This window comes from Corvus brachyrhynchos, unplaced genomic scaffold (assembly GCF_000691975.1).
Source record: "Corvus brachyrhynchos isolate BGI_N302 unplaced genomic scaffold, ASM69197v1 scaffold55, whole genome shotgun sequence".
Classification (NCBI taxonomy): Eukaryota; Metazoa; Chordata; class Aves; order Passeriformes; family Corvidae; genus Corvus; species Corvus brachyrhynchos.
Window position 1 is genome coordinate 633,688 of NW_008238314.1, and position 17,368 is coordinate 651,055.

Genomic DNA, 17,368 nt, shown 5'->3' on the forward strand with positions numbered 1-17,368 from the left:
CCACTTTAAAATCCGGGTGCTTTTGTACAACAAAGTATTTACTCTTAAGTCTTCACAATAACAGTCGGGGATGGGTGAATCCATGCTATAAAAACTAAGTGCATTGAATTTCTCATAGAAGATTTCTCTCTGTCTTGAATTGAGTATATTTTGCAGGAATATATTGGTGAGCTGTACAGACTAAAGAATCAGATGTAAGGAGCTAAATACAAACCACAAAGTGCCTGTCTAGAATTTACTTAAATTTCTAGCAGTATGTTGTTCATGATTTTAAAAACATAGAATTTGCTGTATTTTTAATGATATAAATTCTGGGTTTGAGTAGTATTCTCATTCTTATTGAAACTGTGCTGTAGATCAAATATTGTAGAAATAATAAATATTTGCCGTGGAATTGAGAAAAAATATTTATCCACTTTAAAAATAAAAGTTTCTTAGAATCTCTGCAGGGGTCTTTTGCATTCTTAGAGGTGAAATTCAGACAAAATACATTCACATCATTTCATACCTTCCTGAACAGATATGAAATTGATAGAAATTGTGGAGAAAAGCCCTTTTTAAGCTATTTCCGTTCCCTCCTTACCCTGCAGGTATTATAGAATTAGAAGAAAAAGAAGGGGGAATGGTTGCTTCAGTATTGTTTTCTTTCCCCTCTGTACACCCTCCACCATGTGTTAAATCTATTGCAGCTAGAGGAAAAAATTTTTAGAAGAAAAATCCTGTACAGATGAAGGAAAGGCTGGGGCTTGATTCCTAGAAATAGGAAGACTAAACATGAAACTTTCCCAGAGCACGCGTCTGTTGTACAGCTCAAATCACCAGTGGTTTCACTCTCAAAATAGGATTCTTATATTTCAAAAATATTGTCTTTACACAGATGATATGAAACTTTCCCAGAGCATGTGTCTGTTGTACAGCTCAAATCACCAGTGATTTCACTCTCAAAATAGGATTATATTTCAAAAATATTGTCTTTACACAGATGAATACTGTATTGGCATTCCCCTCAGTTTGTTTGTGACAACTCCATGATCTGCAGACAAAACATCCAACCCTTTCAACAGCAACTCTTGTGGGGCTTCATATGGCCCAATTTATTTTCCATCTTTGCAATGAGTGTGAGATGCTGGTGATAAACCCCAAATGGAAATAGGTGGAGTCCCCCTTGTCCACATGAAAATGTACCATATACCCTCCTGTTTTTGATGGTGGGTGGCTCATTTGGCTGTTTTATGGAATAAGCTCTGTATTGTTCAGTTTTCATGCAATCTGCCTGAGTCTCCCTGAATCGAGGGGGTGAATGTGTGAAGTTTAATTGAAAGCATGAAGAAGCAATTGTGAGGTTTCACAATGAACTGACCTCACTGAGGGGCAAGAGTTATGCTTTTTATATCTGCTGTACATAACATGCCTGACTATTTCCCACAGAAATCAGAGATTTGTGGTCAGATATCCAGGGTGGAGTTTATCCATGTGCCTGGAAAATGGTACTTTTGGTAGAGGGCATGATTTTAAGTCCTTTTTCTCACTTGTCCTGTGTTGAAAAGCCTGATATTGAGAAGCAGGGGGTTACTTTCTGTGATTCAGAAGGGTGTGAGGAACAATAACAACCAGCACTCCTTGGGATGGGAAAACTCCTCTCTTCCCTAGTGAGAAAGGAAGTCTCTCCACACCCAGCATTTTCCAGAACCCATTCACCACAGAGGGGAGCAAAAGAGGGCGGAGGAAACTGAATCCAGGATAGTGTGGGGATAAGATAAAGAGGGCTAAAGCACATGAAGTAATGTTTCTAAAGGTGTGTTCCTAACTCGTTGGGAACCTTTAAAATGAGTATTCACTGGTGATACTTTGTCAAGGCACAGAGTTATAAGAGCAAGAATTCAAGGTTAAATATCCCTTTATATGTCTTGAGTATAAAATATCTGGTTTGTGTGTATTTTTATGTAATGACTGAAAATATGGAAGCAGAATTGTCAGTAAGGGGGGTGAGTTAGCAGGGGTATATTTCTGCAAATTACAGTAATTTCTGTGTTCTATGAGGTGTTTATAATCTCATATCTTACCCCAAACTGGGAAAATCCCAACTCTTCAACCCCCAAACATAAACTACACCAAGGAGATGCCACCAGGCCCATGTCACCAAATTCTTACTTCAGGGTTCTGAGCCATACCACTGATATTTTAGTGGCTTACCATAAGAATATTTGTTCCCAAGCGGCTGAAACTAATCTTGAGCTAATTAGCTCAGATGCTTTTCAAGTGGCTGATGATTCAGATTTCCTAAACAAAAACAACACCTGACTGACTCAAAGTTCTTGGCATTCCCAATATTTTATTGTTTCCCTTCACTGAGGAGGCAAACAAAGCCAGGCTGGCTGCAAAGCTCAAATTATCTTGATAGATGAAGTCAAGCTCTGCCTAAGAAACATGCCAGGCTGTTTTGTGTGCCAGATATGGACCAAATACAATGGAAGAGAAAGCTTTTAGACCTGGCAAAAGAGAAGATATTCTGGAAGAAGTATAAGGTTTCCCCGGGAATACCTGCTAGATTACCCAAGCAACTATTCAGCAAAAATGGTGAATTTGACCTAAAATTCGCTCCTGAGGCAGTAACTGCACATTTTGGTATAAATGCACCAACAATCTCCAACCAGGAGCTGTGGGATTGCTAATCGTGGACATCTGGTTGGAATGTCTGCCACTGCCTGGCGATCACACACGGAATAGAGAGAAAATATTTTCCCGTAGAGAGGAGCCTTGTGAAATTGCTCTGGATGGTCTCTCACAACTTGCTAATGGCTCAAATTTGGGTTTGTTTAAGTTGGCACAGTGAAAACGTAAAACATTTTTAACTTTCTGTTTTCAAGAATCGGTGCAGAAGGGCGAAAAACATGAATCTGACTGAAACGTGATTTGAACGAAACACTGTGTTTTATCTGTACTACTTTTACAAGTCAAAATAAAGCACTTCAGATATCAATATTTAAAGATCTTATTCCAACTGTAGTCAAAACAAACAAACCCAAAGTTTAGCCAGTAAAGAAACATGGGACACTTATTCTAATCATCATTCTTGAGTCCTGTAAAACCTATGGGGACCCACAGTCTGTAATCCCATTTATTTACCTGTAATTGATCTCGTAGGGTTTCCAGGATTAGCTTTGGAGGCCTGGTTGTACACTATTTCTTTCATCTCAAGTATTAAAATCTCTCTTCCAAGGGCATTATTTGTGAGAACGAGGTACCTACAAGTGTCTGATCATTCAGGGAATATTTCCCCTGAAAAATGATGTGGTTCCTCTACCCCAAAACAAACAAACAAACAGCACTTCAATCCCCCAAAAAAGTCACAAACCCAGCTCTTTTTTTTTTTCTTTTTTTTTTTCAGTTAACAGAAATGCAGCTCTCTGCAATGCAGGCTGGGTAAGGTTTTTACAAATAGGATCCTTAATCGCACAGAGGGGTTTTTTCCTGCTAAGTGTAACTTAGCATGAAAGGGAGGAGTGATGTAAAAATTAGTTTTCAGCAAATAGGGTCAAAACAAAGCAAAAAGAAAAGGGAAAAAATGCTGATGTTCTATGGAGTGTGAGTTCAAACTTTTTTTTATTGTTGAGGATACAATTTACGTCTTTAGTGCGTTGCAGCTAAGAAAAAAGAAGTAAACCATTACTTGCCTCATAAAATCATAAAACTAGAATGCCGTGTAACAAAGATTAAGATATTCATTAAGCAGCTTTTTTTTTTTTTTTTTAATTATTTTCCCCTCAAGAAAATGCAAAAGGAGTTTTGATGAGGAAAACTCCCTTTGAAATTATGGTTGTAGCCTTTTAATTCAGCCCAGTATGTGATGTTGGTCTTCCTCAGCAGATGACCACATCACCAAATTTTCTCACTTTTAGGACACCCCAATTTCCTTTTGCAAAGCCGATTTCTGTCTTAACCTCTCAGTTAGAGACTTTTCTGTAAATGGAGAGGAACTGCAATGTTATTTGGGTTTTTTTAGCTGTTATCTGGGGTTTTTTTTAATATGATCAGAAGCAAGCAGTGGTTTGTCAGCCTAACCAGGCCTGGCTTCTGCAGCTCCCCAGTCTGAAGCTTTACCGATAAATGCCACAAGTAACACGATTCTAGAACTCTCTGCCAGCTGGTGAAATTCATTGTCTGCTTCCCGAACCAGGAAAAGAAAAATTGGAATACTTTAACAGGATCCAGGCTTTGGAGGAAGGGCTCCAGCTGTCAAAGACAGATTTCCTAAAGCTCAATCTACTAGCCCATAGCTCAGATAGAGCATTTGACAGGCAAATTGGAGCCAAATGGATGCAAATAAATTTGGAATTATTAATCTTACCGCAAATTTGATAAAAATTTTAAATATATGCAAATCATCAGGTTGCATGATTTTTAATTTTTTTTTTTTTTCTGAGTTTGTTGAAATGTGCTGGAAGAACCCAGCGGTCTTTCTCGGTTACCGCTGTTCCTGGCAGTTGAATGAATCCTGAATGTTTGCAGCAGTCTCAGCTCCTGCTTCATATTTCAAGAAAATATCCTGGAGTACAAAAAAAGCACCAGCTGGACATTCTGCCCACACCCTTGTTTGATTGAGAAGATGTAATTTGTTTTCTGTTAGAGAAGGCTTATTTATTGATGGATGACTGAACATTGAATTCCATTTGGCAAGAATCAGTTTCCAAAACTGAGTTGCTTTAGCGGTTCTAAGCTATTTTTCTACAGATAAGTGGACTCCTCAGCTCATAAAGGACTTGTCATGGATTGTCAAGTCATTACAAGAATTATTTTCTTAGTTCCATGAGGTGACAGAATGATTTTATTTTTTTTTTTTTCCCCCATGGCTCCTGTTGAAGCTACTGATTCAGAATTTTGCAGTCATTTCATAGATTAGAAATGAGCATTTTATATTTCATTGCTTTTCTCCTGCTGTACTGGCCAAAAAGTGGCATAAATCTAATTAACAGACTGTTAATAAACTGTTTGTGCTCAAAGAAAAGGGTGACATCTACAAAGCAGAAAACTATTGTAAGGTTCCTCTCCATTTCATAACATAAACTTGGGCAAACAACTGTAATGTTATATTAATGTTCTTGGATAATACGATTATTTATCAATTTTTTGCAAGCAGAATTCAAGAGGAGAAAATTCCCTGCAGATGTTTTCCAGTGTCTTTAAGCGGTGTTTATTAAATCTGGTCACTTACTGGTTTTCTCCAAAATCAAGGACATTTTGTGTGATTTCATTTTCCCATCTGAGATAACATCATGCATAACAAAGTCGTGAGACTTGATTGCCACTGTAATCATGAAACATGCTTTAAGTACATGGTGAGCACAATGTCTCCAGCTTCCCTTGCCATATGTATTTATTCCTGCCATTTAAAACATCTTTGGAATGCTATGAAAATATTTTGGTTTAAGCTTAACTGCAAAAGAATGAAAACAGAAACTAAAAATGAATCATGAAATATCCAAACAGATTTGTTCCCCTCCCTCTCCAATGGAGAACAGCCTCAGCATTTCCTCATACTGATTTTTTCATCATTAATTTCTTTCTGCAGCTCCAAACAAAAGTGTTTGGATTTATAGTGTTATAATAAAATCCAGCAAATCCAACATCTTTAATTCTGTAGCAATATTCCTTTGATTTCTCTCTTTTCCCTTTTTATCTCTCTAGAAATCTCAGTGAAAGAAAAAAGTTATTGTAACCAAATATTGCTGGCTTTTCAAGTACAGTTATTTCTTGCCTGAACAAACAAACAAGTTTACACTATGTGGCAATGTGGATAAGATGTGTGGTCAAAATACTGAACTAATTTGGCATTCTAGTAAGTAATTCATTCCATCCAGGATTCTGTGAAACACATAACGTGTCTTTTGCTGCAGACACATGCCAGATAATGCAAAGGCTTGCTGGGCTTAAGGACATATCAAATTTAGGCCTGTGCTTGCCTGTCTCATGCCCAGGTAATTCTGTTCAGTGGTTTCCAGGGAGAGAAATGCATGTTTTAGGCTGAGAACACAGGGAAGGATTTCATTCCTACCTGGTCTTGTGTTAAACCCTTCTTTGTACCCCTGACTATCAGGAGATCTTCCCTGAAACCACAGTGAAGTGGCCAGGCCGGGGTCAGCAGCTGCGCAGGAAGGTGGTGTCTGATTTTGACAATGTTTGACCTATCCTATGTCTAGATTTGATAATGAGTTTATTGAGGGATGTATGTGTAATACAATCTGACTGAATTTGATCAAATTCTGGTAAAACGTGCCAATCATCCCTTAAAAAGACCCCAAACCTCTATGAGATTGCAAATGTGGGGTGTTTCTTTAGACTAACAAGTGAGTATTTTAATAAGTTTTGAGCAGTACACAAGTGCTGCATGTCCCCATTGAGTATATGGACCTATGAAAACTTACATTGTTTGTGTTGCTAAGGCAGGAATTTGGTTTTTTGTCAGAACATAAGTTATCATTAATGAAATTAAATACCATTTTAGTAGCTGTTGCTGGAGTCTATCCATACCTCTTTAAGGACTCCTTACCTGTTGTTTCAGGCAGTTTGATAAAGTGATGCTTTCCAGCAGATTACAGCTCAGAAAAGCACTGTCTGAGTAGAGCTGGTTTTTCATCAAGCTGGGCAGCTACAGACAAAGAAAATGCTGAAACAGAATTGTTTCTGTTGGAGGAATATGAAATAATGGATTTCTTTGAATTCTGTCAGACTAACTTGAAAAAAAGCTGGGAGAGTTGATGCTGTTTGTGAGTCACTGGTGGTGGATAACACAGACTGAGGGGAGACAGGGGAGGGGGAATTCTGAAGAGACACAAGTGGTAACTGAGGACAAATATATAAATATATAATCTTATACAGAGATAGTGAAATGAGGCTCTGGATTGGAAACAATTCTCTGATTGTGTGGGATTTATGACCATTTGTTTGGGGAAAGTGAAATAAGAGGAGTCCTTGCCTGAGTTTCCATGTCACTTTTGACCTTGCCATTCTAGTGAAGTGTTTGTCTCGTGGTAAACTGCAGTGAATCCTCAGGGAAAAAAAAAAAAAAACAACTCTTCCCAATCGTGAGGATAAAGTGCTTAAACTGGAAAATGTGTGGATTTGCATGGGAAGCGGGGGGGTGTTGCAGCATGATTAATAGGAATAAATACATATGCTGTAGTGGTATAAACCATACAAATTCGTTGATTCTCTAATCCTTTAGCTCAGATTATATTCTTTTTGAACATCAGCCCAGACCTCTGGCTCATTGATACGCAGCCACTGCCTCAGCAATTCTGGAGTTTACAATCTGGCTCCAGTGGCCAGATGCAATCCAAAGGTTAAAAATAAACTTGAACTCTGCTTAAGATTCCACTCTCTCTTGTCCCTCAGCCATAGCTGGCATACAGATATTCTGGCCTAATTCTTTCTTGAACACTTTATCATGTCTTAAAGCAGATTCTTTTTGCTTTTTCAGTGGGGTAACAGGGAGAGGCAAAAACCCCCAAACAACTTGGTCTCCTGACCAAAGAAAACAATCCCGAAAAATAACACAAGGAGAGAAAGGGAAGAGTTCTTTTGATTTAATGGAAAGCTTCAGGTCTACAACTATGTACATGACAGCTGACCGAGACCTGTGGGGCATAGCAGGCATGTCAGCTCGGTAATAAGAAGAAAACAATAGATCTCTCTATTTGGATTATTTTTCCATAGAATTCAAATCTTGGTTCAGTTGAGACACTCTCCAGGGAATGCTCCAAAAGTAAACTTGAAAATGTAAGAGCAAGCTCGACTATCAAAGTTACTGACAATAAAGCTAAGCAGCTTGCTGGTGACAGTGGATGGGGGAGGGCAGTAAGAAACGCATGATATCATGTTCAAATTGCATATCCAGTACAAGCCAAAATACATCTTTGCTCAGGGCTTAGATTACAAAAAATATCAAGCACCACTTTTTCAGACATTTGTCTGATTTGGGATTTATTTCAATCTAGTGAGCTTTGAAAGCATTTCCTTGAAATATTGATGTAGCTTTGAAAATACAAAATCGACTTCCTACAAGCTGCCTGTTCCTGTAAAATTTCCATTGGTGTCTTTACGTATGCTTGAATTTACAAGAATGCATAATGAACAGGAAATCCTGTGGGAAAATTGGACTCCATTTCCCATCCCATTGCCTTAAAGCACCTTTCTTTTCCAGCAACCCGAGTGTGCAGGCAGCTATACAAACACTTGGCTAGAATTTCAAGGATTCTGAATTCTCAGACTGAATTCTGAGCATCTGATTGACTTCCTGGTATAGACAGGGAAAATCACACCCTGTGGTGTCAGTTCATGGTGGTTGAACATCTTCCACAGCAACTGTGGGACAGAATTTCCTCTGCCAGGAGGTTTTACTTCCTCAAATTTGTATTTCAGAAAGACGGACAGTTCTGAAAATAAGGGATGGAAAACAATCCTACAATGCAGCATGTATTGACAGAATTTCAAAGTGATAAAAAATGAAAACGATTACTTTAGGAAATATTAAGCACAGTTCTCCTTCCCCTTTACCTCACACTTGGATAAAGACAGCTCTGATTTTAGGCAAATAACAAAAGACAACCTGGAAGGTTTTTTCACGTACAGCAATAGTTAACGAATCCAAGGGAACTAATGTGTTTCTTGTCTTATGCAAAGTCTGGCACCACAGTAAGGAAATTTGGGATCTGTAAATTTATCCACCCTTGGGCCAACTTAGCCAGGCTGGGGCTATAGCAGCAGACATTTAGGTATTTCAGAGATAACCATGCAAAACCACAGATCTGATGGTGGGCTTATTGATACTACATAGCTAAGAGCAAGTATCCTCTCAGAATTTCTGTTAACAAGCAGATTTTGGGTTCCATTTGTCCCACTTTTGTACATAAGCAATAAAATACAACTTCTAGATTGCTGCTCTGCTTGGGAACTCTCCATAAGCATGTTGGAAGTGTAACACAGTGCACTTTTAGGCCACAAGCTCCCAGAACCGTAGACAGGGACAAATATAATTCCTTTTTCCTGTAGCGGGTATAACGAAAGAAGAGCAGCTATTTGTTCTGTGAGGTACAGCTGTCATAGCACATCCCTGCCTCACTCATCTTTTCTACAGCATCATCTGTCTGCTGTGCTTTTGATAGTTTACAAGTACAAAGGTGCTTTTATCACAGATGTTAAATATTCCTCAGGTTAAGTCTTTCTGTATTGGGAACATCTCTCTTTGTGTTACACTGTCATCACAACAGGAATAAAAACTACGTTGTGCTGAACATTGTACAAAGGTACTTTGTATTTCATCTAAGAGATTGTCTAAAATTAATCAGGCTTATGCACCAAATAAACCAGTTTGGTGAGGACAGGAGTCCAAGAAGATGAGGAGAAACACCAGTCAGTTTCATTTAGAAAAAATGAACACTTGGAGCCCCATTCCCTAACGACTACATAACAGCATCAAAAAAGTAGCCCCACATCCCTCAGGAATGTGAGGGAAAACATGGGCAGGTGTCACTCTGATCTGTAGAGGTGCAGAGGATGGGCAGGGTGACCTTTGCCTGTCCAAATTATACACTACATGCAAAATTCAGAACTCTGGGGTTAGGTTTCTTTGAGTTTTCAAGCTCCACAGCTGCTGAGAGTTTTGAAGGCAGGTGCTGATGTCTGCGTGGTTTTCCATGGGTGTTTTCTTTGATGTATCAAAGGCAAGGTTAGGTGGAAGTGGACAAAAAGCTGCTTTCTAAGATAACATTAAATGAATTGTGCTAGAAATGGTTAAAACTTTGCGATTCTGAGAATCGATACTTTTTATACTGTTCAATACAATCTCATTTCTCCAACGTTTGCTGTGACTGGAATGTCTCCTCCCACTCTTCTGCTTGGCCAGCTGAAGAGTGCAGGAACAACCTCTGGAAGTGTCCTGACAGGGAATAAGTCAAATATATCACCCCAAATTTTACAACGAGAGATGTGTTTGTTTAAGCAGAGGTCACCCTTGGCTGTGGCAGCAGCAGCATGGCACATGTAATCCACTGAATTTTGCTTTCAAAGCAAACAAGCCCAATTCTGGCAAACCTACTAAGAACTATTTTCATTTCATTTTGCAAGACATACTGATACTTTGAAAATTCTTCCAGTTTCGAGATAGAACAAAATATATATTTGAAAGACTGAATGGTGTACAAAACAAAAAATAAAGTATCAAGGTTGTTTTAAACACACAAATTTTTAACCCTTGAGACAGAGTTTTGTTTTATACGATCAAAGATAAGAAAAACAAGCTTATTTTTCAATAAGAAAATTAAGATATTTAAAGTATTCAGATAAAAATATTTCAATCATTTTTTGTTTTCTCTAATGTTCAACTGGAGAATAAGTAACTTATTAAAATATTTTAGGTTAAGTTAATTGTTATTTTTCTGATTCGTGCTGGAGATTTAAGATATTGAGATATAACAATAGCCTCAATTGCTGCAGAATTTCTGATATGACTAGAAAGAAAAGTTCTGTTCTTATGTGGATAAGCAAGGATTTGAATAAGATCTGGCTTAAGTATCTTGTGTCTGGCTGTTGGAGAGGAAGTTGGTTTTGAATGGTTGGCCTCAATTTTTTAAAACTCAATTAATATTTAAGACACATTGAAAAATTAAGAAATGAAACAGAATTTTAGGGGCTGGTCACATTTTAGGACTTGCCATAGCTTTAGTTTGCATGAAATAAATAAAAAATACAAAGAAAACTTATTGAAAATCAAATTCAAATTTAAGTTAGGTCTTCAGAATACAAGGATGTAAGAAACCTGTTTAGCGATTTTATTCTTGAGTCATAAGAAAGAATATTCTCTGATACAGTGGAGTCTCCATGGCACAGCAGTTTCTTGCTCCATCAGAAAGGGAAGTATTGAAAGCACAGGAGAATTCTGTCCTATCACTTGGCACAGCATCAGTTGTGCTCATTCTTCAATCAAGGCTTTTGAAAGCAGAGAGACAGCAGCTGTCTGGGTAGGAAACACTAACTCAGCCAGGAAGCTTTCCAGTCAAATATTAAATATCTGCACTTAAGCTCTGTAAAGTTCTCTGCCTTGGGAGTGCACACCTCACCAGAAAGTCTCTTCTCCCTGAGGTGGTGGGGTTTGCTCTTCACTGCTCCTAATTTACATCTGCACTTTTCCTTGTGAAATAGGGGAATGATGAAGACTCTTCCTCTCAGACATTCTGCACATACCCGTATGAATAAAAATAACACGGTGGAGCCTTTACTTGGCTCCTGCCAGCACAAGGATTGACTTATAGAGTGTTGCTAGGTAAGTCACCTGAGCGTTTGTTGTGTTGCTGCATCCTCTCCAGAGCCATAAAGCCTGATTCAGCTCTTTTATACACAAATATCACAGTTCACATATTATTTATGAAGCCTTAGGAGGACTTTTTGGCATGTGCATTTGGCTTGCAGTTGGGAAATCTGTGGTAGAAGTTCTCAAACTGTATTTGGCTTTCTTTGAGTACAGTAACATCATTACCTGTGTTGCCAGGGTCTCCTTCCAGAGCCTCAAGTGTGGTGCAGTGACATCACCTGGGTTGTGTAAAATTTGCACCTCATCTGCTGAATCATTCTGGAATCAGAAATGGAGCTTTAATGTAAAACTCTCAATTGCACATCATCTGCCTCCCCGTACTACCAGAAAGGCGGCGCTTCTAGGGGTTGTTCCTGATGATCTTCGGGAATCTTTAAAACACCTTGCACTGTAGGAGAGCAAATCCATGGCACTTCATCCTCATGGTGCTTTATCACTTAAGAGCATTAATGATTGCTTAAGAACAGCTCTGTTGGAGGTGAGCCAGAGGGTGATCCAGAATTTTAGTCTTCTAAATCTGTGTTAGCCTGTAATTTTGTTAATTCCTACCTGTGAGAGTGGGGAGGCCCTGGCACAGGGTGCCCAGAGAAGCTGTGGCTACCCCTGCATCCCTGGAAATGTCCAAGGCCAGGCTGGATGGGGCTTGGAGCAACCTGGGATAGTGGAAGGTGGATATCTGGTATTAAAAAATGATCAAAACTGGTCAAAATCCTCAGCTCTTGTAAGAGGTTTATGATTTCAGTGCCTATACACAGAAAATTCTGACTAACTGCTAATGTGGCTTGGTCTGTAAAATCCACAGATAGATCTCACTCTGGTTTTAATTTTAAGGGTGTAACTCTAAGCAATTCTTGGGATTTCAGTGGGATTAAGGCCAAGGAAGAAAGTAAATGAGAACAGACTGTGATCCATATTGTTACAAATCTGTTGCTTAATGTCTCATCAGGATGATTTCCAATGAGCTTCTCTTTCTTTGGAAAAAAAGAGTAGGGAATACCAGGGTCAATGAATACTGTTAGTACTAATTAATCAATTGGTTCCAATCAATATTTAAACCTCTTATTTCTTGAAAAGAGGAAAGGTGGCTCCACTGCTTTCAGCTTAATCTAACACCAACAGCAACAGAAATACAAATGCTTTATGTGAGATACTTTTGTAAGTTTTCCTCCCTTCATGTGTATTATTATTTGTTCTTTATTTCTGGAGGTGTTGTGTTTTTAAGTAAGGACCTTCAGAGTTGCTATGCTGCTCTTCCCTTGAATTTTTAATCATAGAAAAAGCAGCAATTCAGGCCTGTCAACAGTTTTCTAGTTCTCCAGCAAAAGCTAATAAATATGATAGTTACTGCTGATTACAGGTCCATAGGCAGATAAGATATCAAACTCTTGTATTACATCACTCTGTGGTTACAGTTAGAAACAAAACACTCCACGTTGTGGTTTGCATTCAGTTCTGCAATGAACACCCTATGGTGCATTGTGAACCCTTGGTTTTCAGATTAGCTTGGTTACTATGAAACTCTCAACAAATAATAAAAATAATAAATGTAATAATAACAAAACCTCAGTCCAGTTGACAAGGTTATGTCCTTTTTTTCCACTAATCTAGGTCTAGACTAAGTGACTAGCACTAAGACACTTTCCAGTGGACTGTCACAGTCTTCATTTGATTCAATAGCTTAAGGTTTTGGTGCAGATAAGAATAATGTTTTATATTTGTGGAATATTTGCTGATACAGTTATACTTCTTTGGTTTCTTAGCCTTAATTATGCAAGGAAATCATAACTCCACACCATTAGCTCCTCCTTCCTCTGTATTCTCTGAGCTGCAGAGACAACACTGAGACAAAAAAAATGCCAAATATATGTGGAGATAAAGCTTATTGGCGATTGTTTTGTTAACAAACTCATGGTTTCAAGCTTGTCAACCTGTTCTTGATGAGAACACAAGTTAGAATAGTTTATAAGTCAGAATATTCTGGTTTTGCCACTAATGTTTGTCAGATCAGTGGGACACGCTTCCATTTATTTTTCTCATTCTGGAAGGCCCAATAAAACAGACTTGCCCGCTATTTTCTCTTCAGATCTGTGGAGAATTTAGTATAAAATTTAGAAATAGATAAGCTAAATAATAAAATATAAAGCAGTACTGAAAGCACAATCCAGTTCTTCTGTCTCTAAACAAGACCGTAAAGGTGTTTCTAGTGCATTGTTCGCTGTCCGGAATAGCCACAGTCACACTCATCCTCAGAATTCAGCTCTGCCAAGGACACATGCAGAAAGGTACCTCCCAGTTAAACTCTTACAATGGAAGTATGGGAGGTATTCATTGATATAAAGACTCTGCATCGTTGATTGAATTGGCAATCTAAATATCAGTCCTTGTTTTCACATAGGTTCTGTGGCAGATGTAAGGAACAAAGTAAATTCAACTGCATTCAAGAGCATTTTCAAATTGCTTCTTGATTTTTAAAAATTTTTACAATGTTGTCTCACTTCAGTCAGAGAACACTATGGTTGGATATTTTTCCCCAACAAATGCATTTATTAATTTGCCACTGAAAATAAAGGGAGGGAAGCAGCTATTGGAGGAAAAAAAAGACAGGTAAAGTCTGATCTTTTTTGTAAGCCTGCCTTTGTAGAAGAAATATTGTGAGGGGAAGGTACAAAGTCAGCCAGGATGAATTGGCCTGGGCAAGTTCCAGTGGAACAATCTGGAAATAAAAAGGCAACACAGGCAGGAACGTGTTTAGTCTGGATGTGTCCCAGATTTACGTAAATACACAGGAAACTGCTGGATGTGAGGATAATTGATGTCCCAGTGATCTAGAGAACATCCTTGAATTTCTGCCTGTTTAGCTATATTTACCCCAGTTATCTTGCAGTGCAGTGCCTTTGCATGAAACAAATGCAAACCACTGCAGGAAAACATTGTTCTGCTCACCTCTGTCCTCAGCTCAGGTCTTTCAATAACCAAAAAGCTTCTGGCAGGATCCTAGCACCAATCTATTGATGTAATGAGCCATTAGGTTCTAGAGGTACATAAATCTTCCATGAAAAGTAAGAATAATGTCTCCAGAGCTTTTGGAAGCCAAGAAAATTTGTCTGGACCTACTCAGTTGTGTTCACAAACCACAGTTTGTGCAGTGAAAGCTTGGCTTATCCTTGACTCTGGTGTTTCAGTGCTGCTCAGCTCACGGAGGACAGAGGGCTATTTTCACTGGATGGGGTCTCCCACAGAATGCAAGAGGATTTTTTCCATTAGGAATGTGCCTCCAAAGGGCTGCTTTAGACTGCAGAGCACAGTGGAGTCTGGGTTTCTCTATCTGCAAACACAGAGCAGCCAAGAGGTTGAGAGGCCGAATTCTGCCATCCCCTGGGAGCCCTTCCAGCAACCACTGGGATTTATAATTTATAATCCCAGAGACTGCTGAATTGTAGAACTGATCTAATCATGAATCAGTGTGACCAGAACACTACGAATGGGAAATGCCAGAGTTCCCTGCCAGACTGTTAAGCCTCTAATCTTGATCTTATCTTTAACCTAGGCCGATGTTTGGTAAATATGAGCTGTTGGCCACTTTCACAGATGCTTTTTCCTAATCATCTCTGTGCCTTCTGTGACAATGGGAATGTGGAGGGGAAAGAAATCATTTATTTTCACTCTCAGCAAAAAAACCAAACTATTCTTCTCATCATATCTGCCAAGACAGGAAAGAGAGATGGGAGGTGGCACTCAAGTTCTCTAAGTCCAGGCCTTGAAAGTTTTTCAGGTTGAACTTCCATGGTGGGTTAATTGTAAGAATACACCCAGTGATAAGTTGGTTTCCCAGAGTGTTCTGATCTTGATTTTCCTGTCCTTACTACAGCCTTTTGCCACTTTGGGTAAAATGGATGTTTCTACAACAAACTGCGGCTTTGGCGTATGATTTTTTACAAAGACTATTGGAAAGACAGAAGTCCTACATTACTTTGGTCCTGTACGTTACCAAAATTTTCTGCCTATAAATATAATTATAGCTAAAGTTCAAGCTTTTGATATTAAGAAACTTCAAGTATGTAGGAGTTACACCCCTGAGAAATTTGGAAAATAGGGCCACTTTTATTCAGGTGTTCCAATTACTTTCAGGTGATTATCTTTCAGTGGAGGAGAACAACTCTTTTACTGTATTCCTAGGATTTTTTCCCTTGGACTTCAGATGTGGGAACAGCTGATTGTCACAGTGAGAAAAATGAATTATTAAGGTGAAGACATGGACTCCTGCCCCTCTCTGTAAAGCACTTTATAATAGCAAGGCCTTTATTTATGTTACTTCTGTTAAAAAATGAATGACGTTTTATGACATAAAGTAATTTCACCTGAAGTGCTTTTCTAGAGTGAACATGACTTGTCCTTCCTCCTTTCCTGAAGCTGCAGAAGGGCTTGTTATGCTATAGAGTACAGCAGTAATAAGGATGGAATATTGTTATTTCTTTCTGGACTCTGAAGATGTGTATAAAATATCACTTTTTCCCAATGCTCAACATCAGAAAGGTGGAACAATTCACAGCATGTGACAGCATAAACCCAACTTTTGTCCAAAGCTGTACAAAACATTTGTTTGATCAGAGGAATGCATTCAATAACATGTTGGAGATAAGGACATTTCTGTGGAGCAACGCTGCATGTCCATAACTTGCAGGGTGTGCATTTATTCTATGGATGCAGCTGACGGCTCTGTATAATTTCATAATTTAGCTGACAGAGCTAAAGACATCAGCCAAAGAAGGGGGAGGGAATGTCTGACTTCTCCAGCAGCAGATTAATGTGTCAAAGGGAGAGGAAGCAAATATTGAAAAGACCAGGGGCACTGCTGAGCTGTGTGTGCCAGAGGGGGGACCTGCCCAATCTGCCCCACAGCATTATTACATCAGTGCTCACAAGTTAGCTCTGCACTTAAAATTCCTAAAATTGAGGCAGCATTTGGAAAAGTCTGTGCCATACAAGCTGACATAAATGCACCCACCCATCCAGACTGTAACAGCTCAGGAAGGATTACATCAGCTGAAGGTTTACATAATCATGGCTTAGGTTGGAAGGGACCTTAAAGCCCATCCAGTGGCACCCCTACCATGGCAGGGACAACTTCCACTATCCCAGGCTGCTCCAAGCCCCATCCAGCCTGGCCTTGGACACTTCGAGGGATCCAGGGGCAGCCAAAGCTTCTCTGGGCACCCTGTGCCAGGGTCTCCCCACCCTCACAGGGAAGAATTCAATCCCAATATCCCATCTAAACCTCCTCTCTGTCAATTTGAAGTCATTCCCTCCTGCCTTGTCACTACAGGCTGTTATAAACTCTCTCTCAATCTTTCTTCCAATTAGACAAGATGGGCCAAACAGCTCTACAGGAATCCAATGACACTCCATTCTGTTGAATTTAGAACTATGTCAGTTTCCACTTTATTTTGGTTTTGTTAAATTGAGCAGATAAAATGCCCTGATTCTTATAAACAATATGGTTTTCTGATATATTTTTTGTTTATCGTCTAATTGACCAAAATAACACCTATAAAAATATTTCTCTTCCTGGCAAAAAACTGATACTTCCTATGAAAACAAGACTCTTCATTTTCCAGAATAGAAAGTTATTCTTGTATTAAATACCTCTGTTTCTACATGTTACTGAATTGAAAAAATGTAGAGAGGAATAAAAAAAGATTACTTCTCACAATATTTTGTTTTGAAACAAGACCTAAAATTCCTGCTAATTCCAATGTTTTCTGCTGTAGCTGTAACAAATAACTGTTGAATATAAACACTGTTTGGAACTAAATTTTGCTTCAGCTCAGCCAGTAACCCTTGATTATAAAATGCTTTACAAGCATTCTGAAAAAACAGCTTAATTAGAAAATTTGAAGCAATGCTAATTTGCTGATGATTAAATGTACTATCTGCAGCAATTGTTAACAAAATCTAAGTGCTAATTTGCAGCAGAAATTCAGCACAAGAATATGATTTAATTTA